This window comes from Protopterus annectens, chromosome 15.part0 (assembly GCF_019279795.1).
Source record: "Protopterus annectens isolate FY-2018-M chromosome 15.part0, PAN1.0, whole genome shotgun sequence".
Classification (NCBI taxonomy): Eukaryota; Metazoa; Chordata; order Ceratodontiformes; family Protopteridae; genus Protopterus; species Protopterus annectens.
Genome location: NC_056749.1, coordinates 832,161,902 through 832,177,921, shown reverse-complemented (window position 1 = coordinate 832,177,921; position 16,020 = coordinate 832,161,902).

Here is a 16,020-nt window from a genome sequence, read left to right as displayed (position 1 = left end):
GTTATAAACTGCTTTTTTCTTATCTTGAGGTTTTGTGTAGTTTGTTGACACAGCCTATATGATACACAACTGTGTTCTAGCATATTGGCTTTAATTGGGGTGCATATAAGTTTGGGGTGCCGTATTGCTCTTTGCATACAGAACATATAATACTGCTGTTTTCGCTCTTTTTTTTCTCCAAATCTTTTGGGTTTCTAATACCACGATGGGAATGGATCCCATTCCTAAGTCAAAGTACGTTTAAAGTTCATGAAATTAGTATTATTTCAATATTTGATGTCAGGCAAAAGTGCTCTTTGCAGCACCCGCAATGTTCCCAGTAATGACTCCTTCTGCAATTCATACGGAGTTACATGTATTGGAATCAAATCTAAATATGATTGTTTATTCTTTTTTAAAAAGACCCATTGGTCCTACTACTATTGGAACTGTCTGGGTATCTTTCTTCCACATTGCTCTTATTTCTGCTGCAAATCTTGATATTTTATTACTTTGTGTCTCTCCGTACACAAGACACTGTCATCACAGGGTGTAGCGATTTCAATGATCATGTCTTCTTTTCATGGACCACTATGTTTGGTTTTATCACATCTATCTTTTGAACTGTTAGTAATGGATGATCCCATGTGATGTAGACTTCATCATTTTCTATGATGCTTTGTGGGTCATGTTTCCCATGTTTTTCAGCCACTTCAGAAACATAATGTTTGCGCAATCCCCAGTGCAAGTCTTGTCACATTATTGTGTCTTTCAGTATACGGTCCTTCTGCCATTAGTATGTCACAACCAGCAATGAGGTGTGCAACTGCATTGTTACTTCACAGCAAGAGGTTCTTCCATTCGATTTCCGGCTTGGGAGTGCCTTCTCTGTGAAGTCTGCATGTCCTCCCCACGGTTGGGTAGCGTTCGAAAGACATGAGTGCGTAAATGGGTGTGCCTTCACTTGAAGGTTGGGCGTCGAGCTAGCACCTCGGCATTTCGTAATATTCTACTGACAATCATTAGCAGACTGGACTTCTGCTGTGGCGACCCCTTACAGGGAAAAAGCTGAAAGACAAACAACATTTGTATGTTTCTCCCACATATTCAATGGACTTTGTAAATCAACATGTACATAGTCCACTATCTTGGGCCACCAATATTAACCTTTCATCTTTTGGTTTGAATTTGCCTCTCCTTAACTATTCCTGCATTCGATCCTGATCAACATGAGGTTTTTCGAGACGTTTTCTATGCTTGCAATTACATTTATGTATTTTCCACATTTCTTGCCTTTTCATCTGATCCTTCAGCTTATATTCTTTCTTTTGTTTCTTTTGTTTTGTGGCATATTCAGTTGTGCCTGATTTTTATCTTCTTCTGGTTTGATTTCCATTCCTGCTTGATGCCGATATGCTTCTGCTAGACTAAGCAGGGAAGTCATTTCAGATTTATTCTCCTCATGTTTCAAAACTTTCACTATTTTTGGATCTTGTGAGGGTCAGCAGATATGTGTGCAGTCCCACAACTGCAGATCTATACATGTAATCACTTTCAAGGAGGCCCAACCTCATTCAGAACGGGGAATATATAATCTTGGTATGCACTGATTTTCATAAATCATTTGTTGAGCATGAAGCATCCTTCTAGCTTTCCTGTCTAATCTATCCAACACATTTTGGGGGCAGTCAATCTCTCCAAAACTGTAAGTTAGACAGGAAGAGCAAATTGGTTTATAGCTTGAATTTTGTTCCTAGATGTCAATGCTGTTTTCAGGATTAATTTAAGTCTTCTAAAATATTCCTTACTAAGTTTTATTTGCATTTGTTCATGTTTTATTGTTGATCTTTCATCCATTCCCAAATATTTAAACACTCCTTCTTGCTCAAGTTCTTTTATATCACATTTTTGTCCCAAACTGATTTTTTTTTTGTGCTGCAGTTTTTCTGCTTTAAAGGTTGTTTTTGCACATTTAGCAAGACCAAGTGACATCCTTATATCATCTGAAAAAGTTTTGACTACTTGCATTTGTGCTTTAAGTCCCTCATCTGATGAGCTATGCAGCTTTAAATCATTGACAAAGAGAAGATGAGACATTTCTACACGTTGTTGTTGTCTAGGAGCCAAATTTTAGCCATGGTCTAATCTGTTAAGTACACAGTGTAAAGGGTTATGGGCAAGACAGAATAGCATTGGTGACAGGGAGTCACCCACTAATATCACCCTTTGAATTTTTATCCCTGGAATAATAATTTGTCCTTTATCATGGCTTAATTGCAAAGTGGTCTGCCACTGTTTCATGGTTACTGTAATGTAATTGAAAACTACAAGGTGTATCTTATACATTTTTAAGCATTTTTTATACATGAATGTGGGATATTATCAAATGCTTTTTTTTAGTCAGTGTATGCCATACATAGATTCTTCCCCTTTTTACAGTTCTTCATTATGAAGATGATCCTTTGTTCCTTATGACTTTCTTCTATTACCCTTTTGTTCTATTGCCATGATTGAATTTTCTTCTAAATGACTATAAACTCTGTCATCCTCAATTCTACTGTATAGTTTATACATAGTCAGAAGACAAGTTATCGGTCAATAATTTTTAGGATAACTTTCAGGTTCACTGTTAAGTAGGAGAATTGTTTTCCTGTTGTTAATCAGGTTGGTATCTGTTTGGAGTGCACATATGAATAGTTCTTACTCATGGCTAAATCATCGTGCAATGATGTTAATACTTTAATCCAGAAGTTAGGTACTGCATCTGGGCCTGGAGTTTTCAAATTAGAGGCTTTTCTTAACTTTGTTTCAATCTCTCTGGCCATTACTTCATCCCATTTCATATCCTGTACATTTAAACTTCTTATTCTTTCTTTTACTTCTTCTATACATTTAGCATCTTTATGTTCCACAGGATCTTCATAGATATTTCTCCAAAATGTATCTATTTCTTCTTTTTTGGGTGGTCTTTCAATTCCTTTTACCTTGTTTTCCAATCCTTTATAGAACTTTTTAGGGTCAACAGTAAATTGCTTATTCTGTGCTTTTCCTTTATATTTATCTGTGTAACTTCTAAGTTTTTCTGCCTGTAATGAGATTTTTAGTTTATTAATAGTGCAAGATAAATCCTGATCTGATATAATACTGAACATTACTTTTATCAATCTATCTTTCTGAGTATTTTTGTTGATCTATTCTCTCTTCTGTACTGTTCTAACATTGACACTTCTTGTCTTAATTGCTTTATGCTTTTCTTTATTTGATACTCCCATGATAGTATTTGATTTCTCCTCTTCCTTTCCCTCACTACCCTGTGTTCCTGTGGTAGAACTTTATCAGTTATTAATTTAGCTGCACAGTAATATATCCTGTTTATTCTGTTGTATCACATGGATCTGTATGGACAGTCCTAATTACTGTGTTCATTTGTTTTATCAAGCTTCTGACTTTGGGGGTTTTATTAACCTTCTGCAGTCTATTTCTTTCATTGATCTTAATATATCTCTCTATCTCTATTAAATCAAGCAACTCTTCTTTTAACTCATTTAGTTCTAAAATAAGGGAACATTTTTTGTTTTCCATTTCCTGTGGACATTCTACAGAAAGTTCTATAACATCTTCCTGTGGCACATTCTCTTCAATTTCATCCTGTGTCATCTGTTGCTCTGTCATATGGGAACTCACAGGCCTATCACTCCTAAACACTGACTGCATCAGAGTTGCCACAGTTTCCTGTTCCTTCCCTTGCTGTCCAGCTTCAAGTGGATGTTTATACTGGTTTCCTGTGGAAGGCTCCAAAATACCTTCATATGGCAACTACCCAGTTGCTTCCTGTTCCACTGGTTTCTCCTTAATTTCAGTGTTTATTGCTGTATCCTGCTGTGGTGCTTTCTAAGTTAGATTTTCGACACTGAATCCTACACTTTGCAGGTACTCCATAACCCCAGTTTCTATTTCTTTAACTTCTCCATTACTAAACTTCTTTTCTACTTTTCATCTTTGTCTTCTTATTTTTTGTATTGTAAGATTTTCCGTATCTGGATTCCTCTGCCTATATTTCTTTTCAAATACCTTTGGCACTGCTCTTTTTGTATTTGTTAGTTTTGCTTTCTCCTTTGCATAAATATTACACCATATTAAATCTCTTTTTCTTTCCCATGTCCATATTTCCTCTTTAGATGTCTCCTGATCTTCCTGTTTCTTCTTACTTTGAGGACTCATTTCATCCTGCTGTGATGTAACCATGTTAGATCTTCTACACCAAATCCTTCACTTTGCAGGAATTCCATAATGTCAACTTCTATTTTTTAAACTTCTACTTTACTAATCTTGTTTTCTACATTTCCTCTTTGTGATATATATATATATATATATATATATATATATATATATATATATATATATATATATATAATATATATATATATATATTTTTTATTATTGTGAAATTTTCCATATCTGTATGCCTTTGCCTGTTTTTCTCTTTGAATAACTTTGGGACTGCCTTTTTTGTATTGATTAATTTGGCTTTTGACTTTGCATAAATACTGCACCATATCAAATCTCATACTGTTTTCACAGTATGTAATTGCTAATTTGTATGTATGTCAGTGCTTATTGGTGATATGTATGGTGTGTATAGCCTGCCTATTCCTTTAATGAATGAGTGTCTGCTGACCATTACTGACATCTAATGCTTATGTTCTACTCCTCTTGCAATCATGCATAACTGTTCTCTGATGGTTTGTAGACACTACCTTCCACACACTTTCCTGATATGAGTGTGCTACAAGCCACTTCTAATTTGATTGTGTTTCTGGGGTGTTGTACAGTGTGTGCGTGTTCATAAGTACATTTTTTCATATGTGTAAGTGGGTCTATTTTATTAGACTGAATTTACACTTACCCGAACTGCAGATTACCAAGATGACAACACCAAAATTGCAATAAACCGAACCTTTACATTACCAAAGTTTTTTACAGGGAAAGAAGACACTTAGCCAACATTTAACAAAATAACACACCAAAGTATGCCAAACCCACCCAGGTGGGGGCATACACCCCATACACATGCCAATGTGGGGGCTGCATCCCCCACCACCCAACTAAATATACTCACTGCAGGATCACACTACAGTGGGGAAAAGGGCACATTTCCCCATATTGGCCAAGTGTCTCCATTCCCTGTAAAGAAAACTGGTGATATTTAGGTTCACTTTATTGAAAGTTTGGTGTCATTGTCTCTGGAATCTGCAATTCGGGTAAGTGTAAATTTGGTCTACCAAAGCAGACCCATGTATGTACATATGTAAACATAATACAAAAATGCAGCCAATGAAAATTATATATTTGTTAAAGAAAATGTATGCATGTCTGTCATATACATCATTCTAGCTATTGCATGCTGTTGTTGTGCTTGTCTGTATGAAAAGTTGTTAAAAAAATTAAAATTCTACTTTGATTACATTATTTTGTGATGCTATCCATTAGCCACATTGCATTGCTAGTCTCATTTGTATTTATATTTGAACTGTACCATTGATTGTTAATAATATATATTTAAAACACATATGTTGTTTATTGTATGTTAACTTGAAATACTAGTTGCACATAGTACTGATTTATAGTGTCACTTTTAATGTTAGCTTGATACCGCAACATGAAGGTGAGTGACACACATTAAAGACTGAGGTCTGTATTCTGCACTAGCCTTTTGGTTTAATTTTTCTAAATATTTTTATTTCTTAATACTACAGTGATAATGGACCTCATTTCTAAGTCAAAATGTGATTAAACTTCATGAAATTAGTACTGTTTCAATCTTTGATGTTAGCCAAAAGTGCTCTTTGCAGCACCCGCAATGTGTCTAGAACTGACTTCTGTAATTCATATGGAGTTACATGTATTGGCACTTTATCTAAATGCGAAAGTAGATTATTTTTTATTAGATCCCATTGCTTCTACTACTATTGAAACCTTGTGGGTGTATTTCTTGCATATTGTTCTCCTTTCTCCCTGCACATCTTGATATTTTATGACTTTGTGTCTCTCTGTATGTGATACACAACAGTTGTTAGGTGTAACAATTTCAACGATCAGTACTACTTTTCTTCATTTTTCATGGACTACTATATCTGGTTTTCTTGAATCTGTTTTTTGAATTGTTGGTAATGGGTGATCCCATGTGATGTACACTTCATCATTCTCTATAATGCTTTGTGGTTAATGTTTCCAATTTCTCAGCTCCTTCAATACTGTAAAATTAGCATAATCCCAATGCTCTGTCATGAGTGAATCATACCCAGCAAGAAGGTGTGCAACTGTTTCAAATTTTTTTTACTATACCTACATTTATTTGTTTCTCCCACATCTTCAATGGACTTTGTAAACCTATATGTATGAAGCCCACTGTCCTTAGGCTGTCATTAACAACCTTTCATCCTTTGGTTTCAACTCACCTTTCCTTAACCATTCCTGCATCAAATCCTGATCAACATAAGGTTGTTCCAAGAAATCTCTATACTTGCTAATATATATATGTGTATATATATATCTATATATATATATATATATATATATATATATATATATATATATATATGTATGTATGTATATATATATATATATATATATATATATATATATATATATATATATATATATATATATATATATATATATATATATATATATATATATATATATATATATATATATATATATATATATATATATATATATATATATATATATATATATATATATATATGGGTCTCCTTCACTAGAACGAAAGACCAGAAGACTGAAACTCAGAACAGCGAGACGAAAACAACGAAACCCCAGAACACCAAAAAGTGTGAAATTCAAAATCCCGATGTTATGGAAGTTTGAATTAGTGCTTTTGGTGTTCTGCTGTAGGTAAGTGTATATGTGTGAGTGTATTTGTGAGGGGAATTGCTGTGTGTAAGTGTGTGTTGTGACTGTGGTGTGTGAGAGACTGTACTGTGTTGGTGTGAGTTTGCTTTGTGTGTCTGTTTGTGCGATCTCGGAGTTAGAATATTAAAGTAGGGGGGTTGGGGGTGCAGGGAAGCTTGCACCCCCTGCCTATCACTAGTGTAGGGTGTTGAGTTTGATAGTGTGGGGCAGTTGTGTGTGTGTTATGTGTGTGTTGTAAAGTTATGCGGTTTTTTGGTGTTCTGGGGTTTCATTGTTTTCATCTCAGTGTTCTGGGTTTCGGTCTTCTGGTCTTCCGTTATTATGAAGTAGACCCATATATATATATATATATATATATATATATATATATATAGAGAGAGAGAGAGAGAGAGAAAGAGATCTGACTTTTTCTCACTCTATTCCTTCTCATCTGATTCTTTTCCTTATATTGCTTCTTTTGTTTTTTAGCACATTTAGTTGCTGTTTGATTTTTGTCTACTTCCAGTTTGATTTCTATTCCTGCTTGCCACCTGAATGCTTCTGCTAAGCTAGGTAGAGAGGTCATCTTAGACCTCCCCACCTCATGTTTTAAAACTTTCACTATGTTTGCATCTGATGAGGTCAACAGATATGTATGCAGTCATATGATTGCCAACCTATACATGCAATCAATTTCAGAAAGCCCCATAACTCATTCAGAGTGAGAGATATATACTTGGTATACACTAACTTTTATATTTCATTTGATAAGGATGAAGCATTTTTCTTGTTTTTTTGTCCAACTGACCCAATATATTTTGAGAACAGTCATTCACACCAAAACTGTAGGTTAAATCACAGGGACCAAATTAGTTTATAGCTTGTACTTTATTCCTAGATGTCAGGGTAGTTTTCAAGATTAGTTGTAGTCTTCTGAAGCATTTCTTACAGAATTTTATTCACACTTGTTCTTGCTTTATTGCTGATCCTTCATCAATTCACAAATATTTATACACTCTATCTTCCTCAAGTTTCTTTATATCACACTCCTGTCCTATGGCAGTCATATGATTGCCAACCTATATATGCAATCAATTTCAGGAAGCCCCATAACTCATTCAGAGTGAGAAATATATACTCGGTATACACTAACTTTTATATTTCATTTGATAAGGATGAAGCATTTTTCTTGTTTTTCTGTCCAACTGACCCAATGTATTTTGATATTTTTTGGTACTGCAACGGTCTTGCTTTAAACATTGCTTTCACATATTTATCAGGACCAAATGCTATTCTTATATAATCTGAGAAAGGAAATAAATGAAGGCTCAAGGACACAAAGTCTCCATAGCGAAAAATGTAAAAACAGGTTTATTGCTTTGCAACTAAACAGTATGATACAAAAATAAATGGTTAAGCACTTTTTGTCTTAATTTAGAAGACTTCTTCAGACCTACAACAGTAGCAGAAGTGCTCACTTTAATACAGACCACATGGTGGTTTCAAAAAACACTAACCAATTAAGTAATTAAGCTTGGACACATGACATCAGCAACAAGTCAAATACAAAAACAGCAACCGTGAAAAACTGTAACTGTATATATTTTCCATAGTTTTTTCATCATTTTATCACATACTTTAAGAGTTACACTCTGTCCAACCAAATGCAGTGATTTGATGTGTCTTTATTTGTGCAAAAAAGCAGCTATATATTTTTGTTCTTTACAGTTTTTCACAGTTGCTGTTTTTGTATTTGACTTGTTGCTGATGTCATGTGTCCAAGCTTAATTACTTAATTGCTTATGCAATACCATTGGTTAGTGTTTTTTGAAACCATCATGTGCTCTGTATTAAAGTGAGCACTTGTGCTACTGATGTAGGTCTGAAGAAGTCTTCTAAATTAAGACGAAAAGCGCTTAACTGTTTATTTTTGTATCATACTGTTTAGTTGCAAAGTAATAAACCTGTTTTTACTTTTTTCGCTTTTATGACTTTTTGTCTTTGAGCCTTCGTTTGTTTCCTGAGTTGCAGTTTGGATTTGTTTGTTTGGATTACATAATCTGAGAAAGTTTTTACCAATTACAGTTATGCTTTCAACTCCTCATCTAATGAACTATATAATTTTAATTCATCCACAAAAAGTAGATGAGAAATCTTTAAGCAAATTTTTTCTGGAAGGCAAATTATAACCGAGACCCAAACTGTTAATTAAACAGCTTAATGGGTTAGGGGCAAGACAAAACAACAGCAGTTACAAAGAATCTTTCTGGAATACCCCCTTTGAATTTTTACCCTTGGGATATTTCCCCTTTTTGCGGTTTAATGTAATGTAATTGATCAATGTAGGATGCATTTTATAAATCTATAAGCACTCCTTTATCCATTAATCTGGGATGCTCTCAGATGCTTTTTTGTAATTTATCCATGCCATACTTAAATTCTTCCCCTTTCTACAGTTCTCAATTATGACTTTATTTAGCAACAAATGATCCCTTGCTCCATATCACTTTCTTTTGTTACCATTTTTCTGTTGCCATGATTGAGATTTCTTCTAAATAGCTATAAACTCTGTCAGCATTAATTCTAGTATATCATTTGTACATGGCTGGAATGCAAGTTATTGGTATATAGCTTTTAAGATGCCTTATATGTTCACTCTTAAGGAGGAGTATTGCTTTTAACCATGTTGATGGCTGTTTGGGATGCACATATAAGTAGTTCTTTTTCAAGGCTAAATCTTCATGTAAAGATGTTAATACTTTTAGCTAGAAGTTAGGTACTGCATCTGGGCCAGGAATTTTCCAATTAAGAGCTTTTATTAAACTTTGTTTCAATTTCTATGGCTGAAACTTCATCCCTTCAAAGGATCTTCATAGATATTTCTCCAAAAATAATCTATTTCTTTTTTTTTGGTGGTGTTTCTATTCCTTTTGCTTTGTTTCCCATTTCTCTATAAAACCGTTTTTGGGTCATCAATGAAATGCTTATTTTGTACTTTTCCTATATATTTATCTGCCTTTGGTGATATCTTTTGTTTATTATTTTCAGTTGTGTATAATAGATACTGCTCACTTCTGATACTTTGCATTCCTTTTATCAAGTCTGCCTTTCTAAGTATTTCCATTTATCTGTTCGCTCTTCTATACTCATCTATCAGTGACACTTCTTGTTTTAATTGCTTTATAGTTCTTTCAATTTAATGCTTCTGTGAGGGCATTTTATTTCTTCTCTTCATTTGCCTTACTGCTGTGCACTTTTTTGGTAAGATTTTATCTGTTATTAATTTCACTGCACAGCAATATGACCTATTTACTTCTGTTATATCACGTGAATTTCTGTTAACGGCCTTGATTGCTATCTTCATCTCTTTAATCAGACTTCTAACATTTTGGATCTTATTTACCTTCTGTAATCTATTTCTTTCACCAATCGTAATATGTCTATCCATCTCTATTAAAATAAATAACTCTTCCTTTCATTTTTCTCCTAAACTAAGGACACATTCTTTGCTCTCTTGTTTCTTATGGGCATTCTACAAAAAGTTCTAGACCACCTTCCTGTGACATATTCTCTTCAGCTGCATCCTGCATCATCCTTTTCTCTTTCATATAGGAACACATTGGCCAATCAGTACACAACATTGACTGAATCAGAGTTGCTACTGTTCTGTCTTCCTTCTCTTGCTGTGCAACTCCAGCTGAAATGTTGTACAGTAAATCCTTTACTTCCCAGGAAATCCATAACTTTATTTTTTATTTATTTGACTTATAGGTTCATAGGTTCATAGGTAGGTACTAGGCTATTGGCCCTAGGGCCTATATAAGCCTAGCCAAAGGTACCCTGGCTTTTGCCACCCAAGAAAATTATTTTCCTGTGCCACTGTCGAGCAGAGCCACAGAAGTGATCCCCGGGTTGAATTTCCTATCTCCCATCCAATCATCAAGATTTTTCTTGAAGAGTGCTAATGAGGAGCTTTGTTTGATATAGATAGGTAGTTTGTTCCAGAGTATGGGAAGTCTCTGGGACAGGAATCTATCCCTCCAGCATGTTCTGTTTATTGTGGTGATGAGATTTAGGTCCCTAGAGCGTGTAGCTCATAGGGATTGGGATTTCTTTAAGTGGAGCATGTCTAAAAGCTCTGGGTTTGACATAGCTTTGTGTGTTAGGCAGAGATCGCCTCTGAGTAGGCGATATGCAATGGAGTAAAGCTGCATTTTTTTGAGATGGTCTGCATAGGGTATCGATTTGAGGCCAGTAATCCTCTTTGTGAGGTATTTCTGTGGCCTTTCCAGTTGTTGTAGATGTCTTGTGAGGTACATACCAAAAGGGGCATTGTACTCTATAATGGGTCTAATGAGTGACGAGTAGAGGGGAACAATGACCTCTTTTTTCCTGGATGAGAAACCTTTTGTGATGAGGTGTGCCACATAGAAGGATTTCCTGACTACTGTGGTGATGTGATTATCAAAGGAGAGACTACTGTCCACCTGTGTCCCAAGGTCTCTTATCACACTTTCGGTGTTAAGTAGACTACCACCTATGTGGTAGTTCATGGGTACTGAGTTTTTATCAAAAGTAATGACAATGCACTTTTTGGCATTGAGCCTGAGGCCATGGCTTTGACACCAGGTGTCTGTCTCAGCAAGGCCCTTTTGTAGGATGTCCACATCGTTTGGAGTTTTGATTATGGCTCCTAGTTTGCAGTCATCTGTGAACTTCGTTAGCCAAAGACCTACTGTGTTGGCCTGTACTTCAGAGAAGTAGATACCAAACAGGAGAGGACCCAGGACTGAACACTGTGGTACTCCACTTGTCACTGGTCTGAAGCTGGATTTGGAGTCTGCTACTTTCACAGTGTGGGTTCTGTCAGTGAGCCAGTTGGCAACCCATCTTGTGACATAGGGATTTATACCTAGTTTAGTGAGTTTATCTATAATTCCAGAGTGGGGAATGGTGTCAAAAGCCTTGGCGAGATCTAGATAGGCTGTGTGAACCACCTTACCCTCATCTACGGCTTTGGTGACTGCTTCAAAGAAGTCTATCAGGTTTAGGACACATGATCTGAATTTTACAAACCCGAACTGGGTGGTGTCCTGAGTTTGGAGATAACCAATGTCATTGTTTATATGTTCCATGATGATACACTCCATAGCCTTGCAGACCAGGCTCGTTAGGCTAATGGGGCGGTAGTTTCTGGGGTCTGTGATGGCTCCCCCTTTGTGGAGTGAGATAACTGTCACTGTGCGCCATTCAGTGGGCACATAGCCTGAGGTGAGGCTATGATTGAACATGGTACTTAGGTGGGGTGCCAGTTCGTTCTGTAGTTCATGTAGAACACAGCCTGGGATGTCGTCAGGTCTCATGGATGCTGTGTTCTTGGATTTGGATAGTGTGTTTTTTACCTGTGCAGCCATGATTACAGGAACTTTGTATTCTTCTGGTATAGAGATGGGCCCTTTAGGGGATGACAGAGGGGTAAAGTTAGCACTGAACCCATCTGCCAGGATGTTGGCAATATCCGTTGGTTCTGTATATTTAGTGCCATTGTGCTGTAACGCAGAGCAGATCTGACTGTTGCCATTGAGATTCTTGACATAGCTATAGAATGCTTTGTGGTTGTCTTTAGAGTCAGTGGCGATTTTGTTTTCATAACTAGCTTTGGAGGATTTTATGAGGGAACTCAGCTTCTTACTGAAGCTGACCAGGGAGTTTCTCCAATCATGGGATTTTACTCTTTTTTGCAACAGTTTCTTTCTTCTGTTGTAGAGTTTGTTTATGGCAGGAGACCACCAGACTGGCTTCCTTTTTTTGGAGGATAGCATCTTGGTTCTGTTAGGGATTGCATGATCCATGCACTCATGTAAGTGCTTATAAAGTGCATTTGTGTAGGATTCAGCAGTCATACCTCTATTGTCCGTCAGCATGGGTGTCGTGAAGTTTGCCACTTATGTCTTAAGAAGCATGAAGTTGGCTTTGGAGAAATTGTTTACTGTGGTTTCCCTAATGGGGGGTGGGGGAGGGATGTGGACGTCTAGGGTGATTAGCTTATGGTCGGATCTGACCAACAAGGAATTGACCTCTGGTGTGGAGCACCGGTTGTCCATGTTGGTAATAACCAGGTTTAGGATATTGCTGCCCCTGGTGGGGGTGTGGATGAGTTGATCCATGTCATTGGAATTTATGAATTCCAGAAAACATTGAGCACAAGAGTTGGTACATGAGTAGTTTTCCCAGTTAATGGTAGGGTAGTTGAAATCGTCCATTATTAGGGTGTTAGGTTGTACCCTAATATTTTCCAGTGTATTAAGAAATGAGGAGTGGGAATCCTGGGGCATGGTGGGGAATCTGTAGCAAGCTACAATTTGGACTGCGGTCTTGCCCAGAGTTAGTTGCACTTGGATAATCTCGGATGCATTATGCTGAGCAACTAGCCTGGAGGTGTGGATATCCTTAATGAATATGGACACGCCTCCGCCTTTAGTGTTTCAGTCCAAGTTAGGTGGCCGAAATGTGTGGTATGAATTATAGCCTGGTAATGCAGGGGTACTCTCCGGAGCCTTGAACCAGGTCTCTGTCACTGCACAGATGTCGATGTTCTCCATTTTAAGGAGTGCCTCGAGAGAGTGCATTTTGAGGTTTAGACTTCTAGCATTGAGTAGCAATACCCTCAGATTCTTCTTGCCTGTACCTGTTAGGGTGGTGAATTTGTCATTTGAACCTTGCCTAAAAAGGCACTATAGGGGTGGCTAGAGCCTTAGCCAGTATCCGGAATCCCAGGGGCGACAGGTGCAGGCCATCTCTGGCAAAGCATCGTGGCTTGTCGATCATGTCATCCCAGGCAGACAGATACTGGATCCCCTTAGAATGACACCAGAAGCTTAGCCAATTGTTGAAGTCAATCATTTTGTCCTTGTACTGTGGTATCATTCTGGGTGATGGCAGGATGCTACTCAGGGCTAGGGTCATACCTGCCTGGGCTACAAGATCAGACAGCTCCTCCATGTCCCTTTTCATGTAGTCCAAGGAGGTACGTCTCAGGTCATTCACACCAACATGGACAATGACAGAGTCATATTTGTACTTGTTGTGGAGTGACCTGAGTGCATGCGTTATGTGGCGGATCCTGGCACCAGACAGGCAGCTGACAGTAACTTTCTCCTTAGCCTGGTGAGTGGAACATCAGTGTGCCTGACTATAGAGTCACCTATGACTAGAGTGTTGGGTACGTTGTTATGCCTTATGGGCTGTGGTTGAGTGGCACACTGAATTTGTGGGCTATGTATCATTTGGGTTGTGTTGGGGGGTGGAGGTTGCTTGTGTTTCTGCTTTGGAGGTCCCTGTTGCTTGGGCAGGTTTTTACTGAGAGCCTCTGTGAATGTACGTGTGTGTTTTGTGTTTCTATGTGTGTGTTTTGGTGGTGTTGGTTTTGAAGGACTATGTGCTGAGTGTGGTGTGGTGCAAGTGTTTACCTTCTCCTCTTGACTGTCTAGTCCAGTCTTGGGTGAAGAGAGCTTTGCTTCCAGTTTGGCAATATAAGTACATCTCTCACAGGTTGTAGTGTTGGGTGGTAGGAGGAGAGGGTTATCTGTGTACATGAGGCAATTACTGCATTGCCCCAAGATGCCCAGAATTATCAGGTAGACAGGAGAAAACACCAGGGGTTGACACTTAGACATGCCTGGATAGGTGCTTATTTGTTAAGTACTAGAAACTGTTTTCCTCTAGACAGTGAGGAAAGTTGAGTGCTGTAGTAATTTGTAGATTATTTAGTGCTTACAATAAGTTCTGGACAAGTGCTGAAACAAAAAACTGGCTAGTTCTAAGAAATAAAATTAAGCTAGAAGGCTTCCCTCCAACACAGTAAGGCTTGGGCCCTAAGAGCCTACAAATAGTCCTGGACACAGCAAATCTCTATCCAGGCTAGACTACCCACAGGAAAGGCAGGAAACAAGCTTAGAAAAAGTTTTTTTTTTTTTTTTTTTTTTTTTTTTTTTAGTTTAAAGAGAGAAAGGAGTAGCAGAAACTAAGCTGACTGGCCTTCTCAAATGTTCTCCCTGTAGAGAGTTCTCCCTGGTTAGAATGAGGTAATGACACTAGACTGGAAAGAGGGTCCCAGATCAAATTTACAGTAGGGGCGGGCAACTGCAAAGCCACCAACTATAAGAACAACATACCAATAGGGAGGGAGGGTGGCAAACAAACTGCAGAAATGTTTCTCACAGCAGAAAAGCAGCAGTGAGCCTTTAAATGAAAGTTTTAAACAGCTAAAGGAGCCTCTAGAAAAAAAGAGTTTAACTGCGACAAGTTATCAGAAACAAACAACCCAACAGATGCTTAATGAAAGTGGACAATTTCCAGTTAATACCTCACACACAGTGAAACTAGCTAGAAAAATACACAGTACACAAAGTGCTATAAATAACAAAGAAATAAAAAACAAAATAAACAAAAAACAGGATACTTAATGTTATATATTATAGCTCCGAGTTTGCTCAGTGTCCTTCCTTCGATTAGTTCAGTGTGAAACTACCAATCCACCTTTTACTTTCCTGCTTTGCTTTTTTATTTTTTGTACTGTGAGTTTTTCCATATCTGGATGGCTATTTCTCTTTAATTATCTTTGTTGCTGTTTTTTTTATTGACTGATTTTGGTTTCTTCTTTCCATAAATATTGTACCATATTACATCTCTTTTTCTTTCCCATATCCATATTTCTTCTTCAGATGTCTCTTTCTCCACCTGTTTCACCTTAATTTGGGGACTCACTTCTATTTTTTACTTCTGCTTTATTAAACGTCAGTTCTACATTCCCACTCTCTGATCTTATTTATTTTATTATTTTTTTGTGAAATGTTCCATGTCTGGGTGCCTTTGCCTGTATTTCTCTTCATATAGCTTTGCAGCTGCTATATTGTACCATATCATATCTCTTATTTTTTACCATGCCCATGGTTTTTTTACACCTTTCAAAAATCTCCAGGTTTTGTTCTTTATAATTTTTGCACTTCCTTTGCCACTTCTTTTCCCAGGTAGCCCAAAGTTTCTTTGTCTATGAAACAGTTTTCATGGATCTGCTGTAGTAATGAACACACATTTGCATTTGAAGCTTTTGAAAGTTTTTCTTGT